This window comes from Candoia aspera, chromosome 4 (genome assembly GCF_035149785.1).
Source record: "Candoia aspera isolate rCanAsp1 chromosome 4, rCanAsp1.hap2, whole genome shotgun sequence".
Taxonomy (NCBI): domain Eukaryota; kingdom Metazoa; phylum Chordata; class Lepidosauria; order Squamata; family Boidae; genus Candoia; species Candoia aspera.
The window spans coordinates 23,205,111-23,222,030 of record NC_086156.1 but is presented as its reverse complement, the minus strand read 5'-3'; positions in this window follow the sequence as shown (position 1 = coordinate 23,222,030).

The following is a 16,920-nucleotide window of genomic DNA, read 5'->3' as shown; positions in this document are numbered from 1 at the left end:
CTAAGCCTGCTGAAGAAGGAATGTTGCATTTCCACTTTCTCATGAAATCACACAAGTCACATGGTTGCTTTAAAGCATTCTTGCCCTCAATTTATCTGCAGCTACCTCTATTTAATGTTTATACCACATATTGGCCAATCTCACTGATCATGGTGACATGACATGATGCTGCAAAACAGTCCAGCCAAATTTAGCTCACAAATGTCAAGGGGGAGTGTTGAGAGGAGACAAAGTCATGGGGAAATGAACATTTGATTTAGTAAGGGGCAAAATCCAACCAAATATATGTATATGGCTTTGACAGCCTTGATTTCTTTTAATTCCAGTCTCTAAAATCTACCATGTTTCTATGGACATGTCACTATCCAGAAGTAGGGGCTATTGCTCTAACTAGCATAAGTTGAAGGGAGCTGTTACAAGTCTACTGATTCCCAACATTCTTTAAAAGTATAATTGTAATTGAGCCAAGTGCAGTGATTTTAGTTTAAATGTACTTAAACATAGTTCAATTATTCTAGAAAAACCTGACCCAAGTCTATTTAGTTGTATATGTGAGAGGCTAACACTACAAGTCTCTAGAGGTTTCTGTTCTGGAGGGGAGCAGGAAAGAAGCAATTATACAAGGTAGGAGGAAAAAAAGCCCCTAAAAAAAGCTGCCATTTATTTGGAGAATAGTTTGGGGATTGCAGTTTTCTCTGAAAGTAGCTTGTGACTGCACTGATGAAGGTAAGATTACTTTTTCATCTTGATGCTATGCCAGCATTTGATTTTGTGTACAGTAATTCTTTCTCAACTGCAAGCAATATCTACAAAAGCCAACAGTGCTTTGCCACTGTTTCTGTAAGGTATACAAAGGAAAATACAACATTTCCTCTGTTTTCTTCCTGTCGTTATTAATATCCATGTTTTAGTAAGGTCATTCATAACTGGAATGAAGGTTAAGATGCCAAAATTAATTTCAGAGCTTTGGAGAAATGACTGTGAGCAGAAAGAGAGAGACCTGGCACCAGATTCTGGATGAAGGTGAAATAAGGGAGGAATGCTTCTAATGTCTACAGAAGCAGTCCACACATTTCACAGAAACCTGACCTCAGCAGAGAGCTGCAGTCAGTCCTGAATCTTAAAAGTAATTCCTATCCAGTTCAGTAAGGTTTATGACTAGGTAACATGAATGAAGGACTTCAAAGCAAGTTTATTGAATTTTATTTTACAGGTTTTGGATGTGCATTTCCAGGGAATCCCAGAGCTTTGGACTAGAGTAGGCAATGAAAAAAATACATATCATGGAAGATAGCAATGATAAGCCACTTCCATATTGCTATAAGTGACCTGCAAAAATCTAGATGCCTGTTGGACAGCATCAATGATTTAGGGCTTTCTCTTTGCTGCCATCTGGTGGTTGCTTTTGCAGCCCAAATATAGTATGTCTAATAATGTTACCAGGAAAATGTCATGGACATTTCCATGCGGTTGGTTACCAGGAGATGAGTTTGAAGAGTACTTCAAAGACATTGTGGGTGAGGATGCCAAGTGATAGAATATTGGGATTTAGAGATGAAATCTATGTATATTGGTATTGGAGGCTTTGACAGAAGGTTCGGCCTCTCAGGTTCCTTCTATCAGCTTCCAAGGCTGCCTGTTTCCAGAAGGCCATCAAAAGGAAGTGCAGCAGAAACAGACTGGAAGAATAGGCTGAATCTTAAACCCCTCTGGATCTCCACAGTGCCTACAAATGGTGAGTGAAGGTTGCCTAACTCTTCCTTGATTGTACTGTGAAACCCAGCCCCTTTGAAAATCCTGAGCAGAAAATCCTGTCTTCCTCTCTCCCACCCTGTTGGTCTATTGGCAGAAGACTGCTTGGATATGTCATTATGCTCCAGCAAGAATAAAATGTGAATCCAGAGATAGGAGCCCATTTGCTTCTTAGCAAAAGCTGCATCCCACTGCCTCATTTTGCTATTTCTCTAATCAAAGGTAATTAGGAGACTTTAAGGCTGGGGTGGTCTAGAAATGATGTTAAACAAATAAATATGATAATTTACACTATCCCCACTCTCAGAGATTTGGCAAAAATGCAAATCAACTTAAAAATAAGCTGAGGCACTTCCTCCCAAGTTGAAAACCACTGATTTGTAATTTATTTATTTGAAGAATAAGAAAGAGGGCTGTAATTCTGGCTTTTCACCTAACATTGTTACTGCCCATAAACAACTTAAGGAGAGCCATCTGGAAAGATGTCCCTTGTCATCACTTTCTCCTTAGTATTGAATGTTTGAAATTTCCAGATAGGACATAAAGCTGTAATTGACACACTGAACACAAACACATGACTGGCTAAGAAAACCCAATGTGTATGATTAGTGTAGTATGGTTGGTTAGTTCAGTAAATTATGTAAATCCAGAAAAGCAGGTTAATTGAGTCAAGTTAACATTGAATCATATTAATTAAGTCAAGTTAAGAAGCATATGGTTGAGGTGGTCTGGATTTGGAAGCTAAGCAGATTTGGGCCTGGTTAATACTTGGGTGGGAGACCTTCAGAGAATACCAGTGGCACAGGCTAGACTGGGAAGATGAAAAGACATCATGGAGAAAGGCACTTAGAAAAGGAGGATGGCTGTAATTCTGGCTTTTCACCTAACATTGTTACTGCCCATAAACAACTTAAGAGAGCCACCTGGGCAGATGTCCCTTGGCAAACCACTTCTGTATTGTTGCAGGACATGGAACAAGCCTCTAAAGACAAACATGTGGAAAAAACAGTTCTGTTCCCAAAGCCATTTCTTGCTCCAGCTGGATATGAAACCAGTGTAAGTGGAAGAAGACCAGAGTCATATGGTCCCAATTGCAGAAATAGCATGTTGAATATATGCTCCAAAAAGCAGCTCCCAGAATTGGTTGCTGTTTGAAGCAGCTGAGTTCACTTAGAATAAGCTGGAGGAGCAACAACATGCTTGATAGCACCAACACCCATAGTACAACTCCCATTAGCTCCAGCCATTTTGAGCAACAGTGAGGGATGCTAAGAGTTGTAGTTCAGCAACAGCTAGATGATCACAGGTTCCACACCTCTGCTTACTCACTGTATAAGTATATATACAGTAAGCATGATGGGCAAATCCCTCTTTAGTTTTTTTGTGTAACTAAAGTGAAGCTGGTTATTCTTTACCACATTTCTGAGTATAGATTTTTCAGGGGGCAGTATCTGTTGCTTAGGGGTTGTAGTTCCTGAATGCTTTCTGCACTGGTGGCATCAGAAGGAAAGAAAGCTTGCCTTCAACTGTGCCTGAGCATTGCACAAAAGTACAAACAGTACTTGTTTTATCAGTAGCTTCTTCTCTTGTGTATTAACTAATTTAGAGACACAACTTTGCTGGCAGGAGGAGGAAAGAGAGTGAAGTCAGCAGCTTGGCTTGGAAGTGCAGAGATCCCCATGTAGCTTGCCTCAAATATCCTCATTAACTTTTCAAAGCCTCCAGATTTGGTGGAATTACTGCAGCCAAGTATAAATTATGCATGTGAAAACCCATGATTTCTTGCCTACATAGCACTGAAAGATGCATAGTTCTGCATATTGTGGGGCTGCCCAATTCCTGCCTAGTATTTAGTAATCTATTATAGAAGAGTTGTTTTTCTACTGGGTTTTAAGTTTTGGAAACTTAGTGGCTGTCTTGTGATGTGGACCCAGTAATCTAGTCAGTGCTGGGCAAGAGAGGGACAGCTTTATCCCAGAACAATATTAGGGCAATTATGAGTCAAACAATCCTTCCCATAATTAGCTATACTGTGCAAAGACTAACCCCCAATCAACTATGGGTAATGGCCAAGCCTCACCATTCTGTCCTTTAAGGCCATGAGATAAAAGCAGCTCAAAATTACAAAATTCACTGCCAAGACAGAAAAGACCTTCCAAACACGGGCTACAATGCCTACGCCACATTCACCATTGCCTAAGTGACTGATGGAGAAGGGGGTGTTGGCATACTGGAATATCCCCATTACTGTTCTAGAGAAAGCAGGACAGGACTTCGTACTGCCCCAAAGGGTGGTCTTTGATCAATTAATTTAATTGCAAGCTGTGGAATCCAAAAGTAAAGTGACATGATTAACTATTATTAGATATGATTAGACAGAGTTAAGTGTGTTGCACCCAGCCAGTTTTGAATTTCTCTTGCTTCTCATGTGATTGTTTTTACTGCTATCCCAACCTTCTCCAATCTATTGGAGTATGTGTGTGTCTGAACTTTAATTCCCAGAATCTTCAGCCAACATAAATGCTTTGGGCAGTTTGGTATAGCATTAATCTTGTGTACTACTTTTCTATACAGAGAGTTTAGTGGTTTTGAGAGGCAGATCTTTGAAATATCATGTATCAGACAGTCTTTCCACTCTGGCACTGACATAATATGGCACCATGACAAGAATGAACCAAGAATCTTTTCTTGTTTTGAATGTTAAGGGCCACTGGGACCCGAGAGGGATGGAGTATTTGTCCAATATAGGAGATCAATTCTGAAGGTGCTGTTTCAGCTAATATACGAGCATCAGATTGGGCTGCCTCAGGCAAAACTCTCCTGCTTCTTTATTCTTCTTCTCCCAGCTCAGGATTATAGAACTAAGTATTCTGTACTGTGCAGTGGATTTTGGAGTGTATATATCCCTCACCATCTCCCTAGGGAAATTATTCCACAGTCCATTACAGCTTACTGCTGGGACATTTTTTAATATATATTCACCTGCTCCTTTCTCTTTCCCTTTAAATCTACTACCTCTAGTTATAAGTTTCAGAGTCAGAGCTTTTATTTAACAAAAGCTGGCAGGTTTAATTTAATTTAATTTTTTAGAAGAGGGGAATGTTTATGCTATGAAGTCCTCATTTGTCATAGTTTCTCTTTCTTTCAAAACAAGCACCTCTATTTCACAAATAATCTGCTAAACAAAACAACAGCTCTTGGGTTGGCCACGTGCCTGTATGTAGGTACGTATGTGTCTATAGGGCCAGCCAGTGATGTCAACCACCCACTTTAAATCAAACACATACAATTAAACTCTCAGGGAAAAATCCCAGCAGAATTTCTTTAGTTTGAAGTCAGCAAAAATAAAACCACTACTACTATTTATACTGATAACATCAAAGTAATATCTATTTGCTGTTTTTTTTTCTTCATGTAGGGATATGCAAAACATTTTCAATAATTCTGATGTGGGGGCTGTGGGTTCTGCATTTGGAACCGTCTTTTTCTGTAGTTGCTGTTCCAAGCAGAACTGAATGTTCCAGGCTGTTGCAGCCAACTTGATTGGAAGCTTGTCTTCTCACTGCCCTGTTGCTTGTATCTTCCAGGCTTGTAGAGCCAGGAGTCAATAGTCAGGTCCCTCCTGCTATTGGCTTGGGGTAGGTGAGGTGTTGAGCAAAACAGCCATCAGAGCAGTGATGTCCACCATGTGAGTGTCTGTCAAACATGTCAGTCTGATGAAAGCAGTGGTTTTGCCATCAGGAGGCAATTCCTGCCCCTTAAAGACTTTCATCAAGATGTTGCATGCTTGCCCAAAGGAGGTGGAGCACGTGATGCAACAGTGCTTTCATCATTTTGTAATGAAAACAACTGAAGCCTGCAGATGCCCATATGCGAGAGCTTGGTGCCAGGGAAGCCACAGTCCTTTCAGCAGCATTTGGCTCAAGGATGAGTTACTTGTGATCTGATTGTTGGTGGTGAGAAACCCAAAGAGAAGTACCACACTTAATAGGTGGGTCCAGGGGCTGGATGCATTATTCACTGGACAGCTGCTTGCCCAGCACAACACAGCCCAGCCCATTTAAGCTAGAAACTAAGTCCTATGAAGAGATATGAAAGGAATTAGGAATGTTTAACCCTAAGAAGAGCCCTGAAGGAATGTCATACGGAAGTAGGTCAAGACCGATTTCCACTGTTCCAGAGTGCAGCACATGAAGTAATGGCTTTAAGTTACAGGAAGCTGGATTCTGACTGAATTTATTTATTTATTTAAATGTACATGGCCACCTGTTTCAAATAGAAAAAGAACTGTTTAACAGTAGAATCAATTAGCCAGATACATAGTGGGTTCCCTTTAATTGTGTTCAGGCAGGGACTACCAAGCAATCTATCAGGGATGCTCTAATTTGGATTCCTTTGAATTCTATAATTTTCTGATTGTGTAATGTAGCAAAAGGTATTGTAATATGTTATGAGCTTATGATTGATTATTATCTTGAAATAGGTGGGTTTGGATATAAAGACGAGCCTCAATAACATGCTCCTGTAGGACATCTGATGTAACTCGTATGAGTTACATGGAAATGGAAAGATAGGTAATTTAAGATTACATGCCTTCTGGGATAATTTGGCGAATACTGTCTGCTTGCCAAAGGACCTAAAGATATTAGCTGAATGAAGAGTTTCAAACAGAAGATGATAAACAGTGAAAGAGGACACAGTAAGGATGGAAGGACACAATTACTTCTAATTGTTTAGGATGAGGAAGATGGTAGAAGTTTGGAGGGCATCACTGGAGTGAAGAAGGAACCACTATGACTCCTGCACTCTATTGGTTGCTGCAGGAATGGGGAGGAGCATGATGGTTTGCAATATACAGCATCAGTGACACCGTAGACTGTGATGGACGCCACCATTTTCCCTCTATTGCCTCTCCAGAAGGATACCAGAAGTTGCAACTAAAAGAGTAATAGATTAACAGTCAGTGCAGAGACAAGAACTACAGTATTCTATTGACTATTAAAGGGAGCAACAACCTTCAAAGTCCTCTGTGCTATTTGGGTGCTTTTCACATTATTCTGCTTGAACTATGTTTCTATGAGTCTCTCTCTTAGATATTTGAAGCGTAAGTGTCCTGAACATGACTGATCAGGGGGAAAAATAAAGCAGGTCACTTCTGCATGTAACTGTCCTTTCTGCTTAAACAAATGAAGGAGACCATCCATGCAAGATTTCTCTGTGTATATACTGGCAAGTGAAAGGAATCGTGGATCTAAAGGGTGACCTTTACATGAGACTGATTTCTAAGATAGTTAATATATAATCTATTCTTATTAGGTCAGTCACATTAAAAAAAAATTGTAATAGCTAACCATCTAAATCAGTGTTTCTCAATCTTGGCAATTTAAGAAGTATGGATTTCAGTTCCCAGAATTCCCCAGCCAGCCATGCTGGCTGGGGAATTTTGGGAGTTGAAGTCCACACATCATACAGTGATCTAAATCCTGTTGATACAGAAACATTAAAAGTGTATTTTATATAACTTCTATAATGGTACAGGAAAAAATAACCTTGCAGCAACATATAGCATTTATATGACCTTTTGGTAAGGGTAGATTTGTAGGTCTGTTTAAAAGTTTAGCTCCTGGAAATTCTGACAACGCTTGACAACTCAGCTGTCATTCCAACTGTGGGAAGGCTTCATCCCCAAGCTGAAATGCAAAATTGATCTTTCAGTCAAACTCCCATATAGTTGAAGCCTTACTCAGGAGTAAGTCTTGCTGTGCTAAGTGGGGTTTACACCAAAGAAAGCATGCTTAGGACTTCAGCTTTATCAACAGCAGAAGTAAAGTGCTGTTTACTTAGTTTTTCTCATATCCATCCCTTTGCTTATCAGATTAATTTCTTCTCTTCCTTTTTTTTGTCTTCCCACACAGTCACTATTTAAGGCCCATTCAAAGTAATGATAAACTGTTATTTGCCATAATGAATAAGCCACCTACAGCTCTCGGGGTAGTATACTCTCTTCTTTTCCTTTCATCCTGCAGTGCAGCCAAATGGAAGAAACTCAAAGCTTTCGCTTCTTTTTGTTATAAACCCAATTTAGGAAAAAAAAATCAAATCCTTCTTATGGCTTGTTAAATGAAGCCAGGTTCATAACATCATATGATAAGAATGAAGTGGTTTCAAGGAAACCAGACTTAAAATGAGCTGTAGATGGGTTCCTAATCAGGAATAGAATAAACTGGTGTGAAGGATCTAGGTTCCCTTCACCATTTCTACAAGAGCTCTAATCAAGGATATGCTTAGGAACCTGCAAGCCTAAATTCATATGTAACCATATCCCAGGTTGATTTTCCTGTACCTCAGCCATTATAAATAAGTACTAGAGGAATTACCTGGAAGATGCCAGATCAAGTCATTCAAGGTTATCAGCAGGTCAGTTTCAGTTTCTCTCCTTGGAAGATACTCTCCCTTCCCTATTGCCTGAAACCACCTGTTTGTCTCCAAGTACTTTGCAAAATGTGAAGTTGCTGTGGAATCCCAGAGATTCCTTCTATAATTCTCCACCTTTAGGTGGCTAAGTTTTAATTAGCAAAGTCTGACTCCTGTCTGCTGAATTGTTTAATAAATGCAGAGATTTAGAAATTGGGATAATTTTGCCTAGTCTTGAGGAATAGCTTTACTCATGTGTCAAGCTGCTGACTACACCTGGAGAGAAAAGGAAAACTTTCAAAAAGGGACATATTAAAAATCCTTCTCTGAATCCATCCCTTAGCCCTGGCAATTGTTGAATGATTGCTGTGAGTGGAAGCAAACTATATGCCTCTGAAATATGATGAGGTCTGACAGCCTGTCCTGTAGGGTTGGAAGTACAGATGACCCAGCTGGTCACTTTGCTTAGGAAAAATCTATTCTACATTGCCAGTTTTAATAGCAGTGGCTGCCCACAGCAAGAATTAAAAGCACATTTGCGAACAATTCCTAAATCTTTAGCATTTCGGTAAGTCCACAATATAAATACTTAAAATGATATCCAAACAAAGAACTGTCATTGCCTATGGAAATGTCAAATCATGAAATTATACTCTGGAGCAGGAAAAATAAAATCACCATGCAAAAGAAAGGAGATAGTAATAATATTTCTTTGCACAGTTAAAAAACACAAGTTCCAAGAAAAAAAAAAACTATGAAGTATCTCAGGAATCACCAGCAGCAATATCTCTGAATGAAGTAAGTTGCATTAGAGCAACCTTGGAGATCTTCTTTCCCATCATTTGAAATGCTAAACTCTGGTCTGAGCCACTGCATCAATGCCTTTAATACTTTCAAGTGGATGACCACTTAAAGTGAAATTGGGCAAAAGGGGTTCCATGTGGTGAACTGATTTCCAACGTAATGAAAATGTTTAAAAAGGAAGGAACAGTTGTGTTGACATGGTTAAAATGACACAGGGAATCATTTCACACAGAGAGCTTCATAAATGTCCCAAGGCATTGCCCCCACATGACTGGATCTCAACAGTTAACCATGGAGCAGGTTGCTCGTAAAAATTTAGCTGTAGGGCTCATTTCCATTATCATTCCAAGGGGTTAAATTGTGAGCAGAGAGAATGTGGTTTGACACCCAAGCACTGTGAGACTTCTGGAGTGAGATACCATCTGGAATCTTTCAAAGAGGCCCCTTTGTTCCACAGCTCTACTTTCTGCTGCCCCTGTCAAAAACCTGAAGTATTAGGAGAAAACATGATTTGGAGTTGGCTCCTCCAACCTTTAAAATTCACCCAACCATTTGAAGAAAGGTTCTCCACTTTCATGGAAGGGCAATTCTACTCATACCTTGGTAATGCTTGCATATTTTCTTACAAAATAATCCCTAATTGTTTTTGTTGCAATCAGTTCTACAACTCTGTAAATTGTAAGATTTTCTTACTTCCAAAAATAAAGCAAGGTTAAAGGAAAGCAATTTAACCAATGCCACTGGCAAAGCAATCTTGAGCTCTTTTTAGAGTGCTTCAAAATCAGAGTGCTCTAGCAAACCTGGATGCTTTGCTTTCTTTCCCTTTTTTTTTTCCCCTTAAACCCTTCCATTGCATTCAGAGGGAAGTAATAAATTTACTCCTGCTGCTAAATTGGTTCAAACTGTATGGCTGTTGTGGGGGCATGTCACTGTGTAGAGCTAGGGTGGCTTAGTAGCCAGAGACTGGTTCCTCAGCTGCCCTGGTCTGGTTCATGCCATGCTAACTTTTGAGACTCTCAAGGTGATGAGACTTCTGAAGACAAGTTCTTAAAGGCATTGGCCTCAGAATACAATAGGAAAGCAAGAGGGGGAATCAAAGAAAAAGTGGGCACCTGAATCTATCTTTTCTCTGTTATGCCCGAGACTATTTGGTCCTTCTTCCTCCAGGTTGTACAACTCTTTATAATAATACCAGATTATTTTGTGCTGTTTTTCTGGGAGTTTTTTGTGAAAACTTTTTTTTTAATCTCTCTAGTGCTCTAGTTTATATCCACAGCACAGCTAATAATGCAAATCCTATTGACTCTAATGTGAATCATATTTTTAAAACTCTTTATTTTTGGAAAATGACCCCCATGCGGTTACTTACTGAGAATATTTATCCTGCTTTCAAATCTAAATGAGCCACATGCAAGAAAAGAGCAAAGTGCTTGATGATCCCTGTGGCTATTGTTTTAGCAGGTGGGAAAAAAATCTTTTGAATTGTATATTTATTTTACAATGATTACTTTCATACTAGAATTATGGAAAAAATGCACTAAGACTGGATTTATGTTTACATCTTAGAGTTCTAAAAATATTTCTTCAGGTGAACATGAATGCATTAGAATGCAAAGGAAAAAATACAAAAGTAATATTGTACATATATTAGCTACATACACATACAGCTAATTAATAGAGTAGTGCTTAGATTTAAAAAAGAAAGCAACATAAACATATTTATGTTGCTTTCCCATGCAAGTTTGCTCATAAAGTAGTTTCACTTATTCTGGGTAAGTGTTTATATGATTGTGGTCTTACAGTTGGGCAGCTACAACAAATTTAAATAATAATTCTGGAATATTGATATGCTTTTTTCTTTTCAATGTATCTATTTGAAGTTTTCTTCTATTGCTATATATGAATCCTTTCATTAGGCCAAAGCATCCAGAAATATTTCCTCTGAAAGAACCTTGTTGTGATATACAGAGTGGTTGTGGGTTGGGGGCTTGGCATCTGGGAACTTACCATCTTTGGCTCTGGATGGGGTTGCACTGCCCCAGACAGATGCGATGTGGAACCTGGGGGTTCTCCTGGACTCATGACTCCTACTCGAAGAGCAGGTGGCAGCCGTGGCCAGGGGAACCTTTGTCCAACTTCGTGTTATGTACCAGTTATGCCCCTTCCTAGATCAGGAAGCCCTCTGGTCAGTCACTTATGCCCTAGTCATCTCCCATATAGACTATTGCAACATGTTCTACATTGGGCTACCCTTGAAGAGCATCCGGAAGCTACAGCTGGTTCAGAATGCAGCCACGCGAGCCGTTTTAGGAGCCCCAAGGATGGCGCACATAACACCTTTGCTGCGTGAGCTGCATTGGGTGCCAGTTTGCTTCCAGGTCCAATTCAAGGTGTTGGTTATCACCTTTAAAGCCCTACATGGCATGAGTCCAGGTTGCCTGAGGGACCACCTCACCCACCTGGTCAGGCAGAGAGGGCATGTTACAGAACCTGTCCGTGAGAGATTGTTGATTGGCAGGGTCCAGGAAGAGAGCCTTCTCTGCCGTGGCCCCTGCTCTGTGGAACACGTTACCACCAGAGGTAAGGCAGGCCTCCACTCTCCCAGCCTTCCAAAAGGGAGTGAAAACCTGACTTTGCCACCTTGCTTGGAGTGGGAGGGGAGATGGTCAGTCATGGGGGTGGTAGGCGTTGTGATGTGGCCCTGAGGAATTTTATTGAGATTGTTTGTCCATCCAGGAATTTTTATTTTATATTTATATTTTTATGATGTACTTGTTTTTATGATTTTAATCTCTTGTTATTTTAATTGAATTGTAAACTGCCCAGAGTCGCTTGGTGAGATGGGCAGTGAAGAAATGTGAGAAATAAATAAATAAATTTGCTACTGTTGTTTTGATGCTTAGGTTAATGTAGAATTTGGATGGTTCTATTCTGCATGTAAAAACAAGATTGATCTTAATGACCAAGGTGATAATTGGTGCTTTGTCTAGATATATAAATGTTCCCATGACACGGGCTTTCATTAGGGGATGTGGGTGTGAGTGAATATGTGATGGTTTACTAATCTGAAACAGGTGCATATTACAGAATACTGCCTGCTTTTGAGTTGAGCTCAGGCAGCCCCATCCAGCTTGAATAAACAAGTTCACTCAAATGTAAAAGTAGCTTGAACTTATCCCATAACTCCAGTTCCCGAAAGAGCAACTAGATAGGCATATGATTCAAAGGAATGAGACAAGCAACCAGATGTGACATTCTGTTGTGCCAATGAGTAGATCAATGAGAAAAGTTAAGTGAGGAATAGATAACTTGGTTTCTCTTCCTGCTTGGCTAGATACTTTCAATATCAAATCTCACAATTCTCTCTCTCTCTCTCTCTCTCTGTGTGTTTGTGTATCTCAGAACAATAAATGTACTGAGAAGAAATGAAACCTTAAAAGCATTCAGCAGGGATTGTTATATGTATGGTGAAACATACATGGAATTGCATGGTCTGCAGCTCTCTATTAAGTGATGCCCCTATAGCTTTAAGAGACACAACTAGAGTCAGAAAGAACACATACATCAGTTATAGGTCAAGCTCAAACAGAACTTTGTTTATAGTCTTCCTATCCAGAGTCCATCTCTGTATCACTGATTCCACTGTTAAATTACTTTTCCTGTGAGGAAGTTTTTAGACCATTCAGTTGGGATCTGCCTTCCTGTAACTAAATATTTTATAACCTGTACTCCAGAAGGATGGAGAATAGATCTTGATCTTAATTTGTATAATTTTTCAGGTACCTGAGAAACAATATCATACCCCCACTCCATCTTCTCTTCTCATGGCTTCACACTCTCTTCATAGGACTTGGTTTCTAGTTCCCCAATCATCCTCACAGCCCTATTCTGCCACTGTTCCAGTTTGTCTGAATCCTTTATAAATATTATTGCCAAGCCATGTTTCCCCATTCCATATTTGTGCATTTGTTTTCTGTTTTTAAGTAGAGGAAGAACTGACTCTTCATGGATAATGAAGCCCATAAATTTTATAAGCCCAATTCTTTCTGCTTTTTTCATTTACTAGGCCCCATTACAACACTCCCAGTTCCTTCTATATCTGATGTTTTTCATTTTTAGTCCCTGCAAAATTCAGTTTAAAGCCCATAATGCTTCGGCCAATGACATTTTTGTTAGTTCATATTAAGGGCGTCCTACCTTGAGCTAGCAGTCAACTATCCAGATGATTCAGACCATGGCCTCAGAAGTCAAATCTCCTCTGGCACAGCCAGTCATTCACCTGCAGAATTATTCTTTCTCATCCAGTCCTGAACTATGAAGGATGAATAAGAATACTGCCTGAGCCTCCAGGATCTTGAACTTCTTTACTAGATCTTCAAAATCTATTCCAATCAGTTGTAGCTACTCTTGCATTATATACATCCCTACCTGGATTAGCAGGAAGGGGAATTGCCAATGTTATCTTTGAACTTTTTGCAGTAGGCAGCTATGTATCCCATATCCTGTCTCCTTTCCAGCTGGGTTTTCTTTCCTGTTCAGCTTTTTTCTCCCCTAAATGATCAGAGCTTGTTTCTTTTTCAAAGGCCTGAAAAGGTGTTTCTGAGCTTCAGCAGTACAGAGTATCTTCTAAGTCTCTAGTTCTTGTTATCCATCAGGCTTCCTCCTTTATATCATCATCTTCCTTCCTGAGTTGCTTCCTCTATCATTTCCTATTACAGATTCTCCTTCATTTATCGTTGCTTTCTGTTATGAGTGGAAGTATGGCTACTTACTGTTCCATTCTCATACTATTTCTTCAAGCATTGCTACAAGCTTGCACTTGCTACAAATATAAGCTAGATTATTTTCAAGCAAAATATAAACTTGCCACATGCACTGCACATTAAAACTGCACAACACATTCTTTTTACTTTTATTTCTTTTTCTCTTTTTATCCATTCAATCATGTCCAATTCTCAGAGGCTGCCTGGACAAGTCCTGGCAGTTTTCTTGGCAGGTTTTTCAGAAGTGTTTTGCCATTGCTCCTTCCTAGGGCTGAGAGAAAGTGACTGGCCCAAGGTCATCCAGCTGGCTTTATGCCTGAGGCGGGACTAGAACTCACAGTCTCCTGGTTTCTAGCCTGGTGCCTTCACCACTACACCAAACTGGCTCTCATTCTCTTTCTTTAGGTGCTTTCAAAAGAGAAGCTTTTATTCAGTTTTGCTCTCAGGTTAGCTGAGTTATCTTTTTAAGGACACCACTGATTTGTATATACAACTATATGGAGCTTTTTCATAAATAAAAATAAGTAAATACAATTTATAAGCTTGAAATGCAACATTTAGTTGTTCTGAATTATTATGGATTTTACTGGCCTGGCTTTGTTGCTGTGGTGCAGGCCTGAGTTAGCAGAAGGAGAGAGAAAAGGGGGAGATGCTCAGATGTGGCCTTTGAGTGCTGCTGTGCTGTCACAAGGACTGATGAGTTGCTCTGACTGCTAGCCAGGTCTGTTGTGGGGCAGATGGAGGCAGCATTCCCTTTAGTCATACCCTATATACAGTAGGATTAAAGCCCTGGGGGGGAACCCACTACCTTGGTTGCTGGGGAACATGCTGTTGGTCTGACCTGTGAGGGAGAGGGAGAGAGGAGAGGAACAGAGATGTACAGTACATTGCCACTTTCAGCAAGCATTGCAGACTGTTGGAAAGACTGTGTTAGAAATTTTGACTGGAGAGAAACATCACGGTAAGTGTTTGCTTGTGCAATTGTGATTTCCTGGCCTTGTGAGGGAGAAGAGGGTGAAGAAGACGGGAGGCTTCTTGGCCGAAGAAAAGTGAAACACCAGGTAAAGAGTGAACACACCCAAGACCCAGGGCAGACATGGTAGGCGGGAGATCGTTGGCCACAAACAGATGCTTGGAGTCTCTGGGGAAGCCCCCAACTGGGAAGGGCTGGGCAGAAGACCCAGGGAGAGGAACATCACACAGTATCTACACAGGAAATTGGCTGATGAGATCCAAGAAGGCAAGACTCCTTGGGCACATTCCGCAATAATACAGCCAATTCCCTTCCCATCTCTCTCTCTCAAGGAGAAACTGAAGGGGGAGGGAGGAGGAGAAGGGAGGGGAGCTGGTAGCTTAGCAACAGAGCAAGCGGTTGTTAGTGAATAGTCCGGAGAAAGAGGCTGGCAAAAGTGACATTTTGTAAATAGAAGTTCTTACTTGCTGTAAATCGTTGTATATAGCAAAAGAGCAATAAAAGCCTCCACTGTCTCTGTCAATTGTGTTGCCATTGTCCTCCTTAACAGTAAATGCACACCCAGCTTCCAAAGACCCCATGGTCATACTTTGACACTGAAAGCTTAATGGTTTAGCAAAATACAGTATTGATTTAATATGCCATATAATTTTAGGTGTGCATGCTGACATAACTGAAGAGCTATCAGACATTTTACCTTTATAGTATTTTGTTTTGATGGCTTTATATCCAAGTCATAAAGTCACTGTACTATCATTAGTTTGGCAATAGAATGTTGGAGAAGCAATTCCAATCTTTGCTCATAAGGTCATAAGACTGTTATTAAATCCAAAGACTGGTAATAAATTACTATAAATATGTTTCTAAACCACCAAGCAGGGGGTTGATCTGGTAGGTCTTTGCCTCCCCACTGCAGTTGCACAGTTGAAACTGCAGTTTCACTGTTGAAATTAAAATGAAACATCAATGCTTATCATGTAAGGTTAGGAAAAGGAGATTTGGAAATTCCTCATTAGCCATGAAGCTTACCGGGGAACTATGAATATAAAAAGCTGATAAATAGTCATAGATACCACCTGAGTTTCTTGGAGTTTTGATAGTGAATTGGCCAAGTACTAGTTAAACAGACACTAAATACTGTAACAATTATAGCTATCATTCTGCCATGCTTCTGGATCACAGAGAACTTTCTGGTTCTTAGAGGAACTCTAGGAAATGAAGTGGCAAAAGGGATGCCCAGTGTGCTTCTGAAGGAAAATGACAAGTGAATCTGATAGAGAATGGGTAAGAGTGTTTCATAAGGATTGCCTCATGGTGATAAGGGCAGCAAAACATTATCATTTTTCCATTCATATTGTGTCTGCAGATAGCCATCTGGTTGCTCTGTTTACAGTGACCTGATCCTTCCTGGGGAAGGAGAGGCCAGAGGAACATCTGCAGTGCTGCTGTGAATACTATTCAAGGCATCTGGTGGATAAAGTTGCTCAGATCCACTTTGAGTTGGACTCCAGCTGTGCAAGTCCTTTGGAGCTGACTGAGGAATGGTTTAGCAAAGTTATCTGGGAATTGTTTGAATTTGTTGGTCCTGCAGGAATGGACAGAGTCCTCAGGGCTGTGAGTACAATCCCTCCTGGTTGGTTATGGCTGGAGATGAGATGTAGTTAGATCCAGACTGCAGTGAATGCATCCTTGTGGGGGTGGAGGGTGGGGTTTTCCAGCTTATAAAGAGGTGGTAGTTTGTCCTTTCCTCAGGAAGCCATCCCTGGATCTGATAGTATTAGACAATTTTCATTGAATCTCCAAACTTTCCTTTTTAGGGAAAGTTGTTGAGAAGTTGGTTGGTTTACAACTCCAGAGGAAACAGATTATCTGAATCCTTTTCAGTCAGGCGTTAGACTGGGATACAGTACCAAGAAGGCATCGATTGCATTGATGTAGATTAGCTTTGGAAAGACTGGGTTGGGGATGTTGCATCCATCCTAAAACTCTCCTTGGTATCTCACAATATCTTTCTGGACTGGTTTTGAGAGTTAGAAGTGGGCGGCATTGTATTCCAGTGATTCTCCTCCTTTCTTTGGGGCCAGTTTCAGTCAGTGTTTGTAGTGGGGAGATATCTGGCCTTAGACCCCTGCTTGTGGGGTTCCTTAGGGTTCTATATTCTTTCTGCTTGGGTTCAACATCAATGTAAAACTGCTGAATGAGGTCATTTGTTGG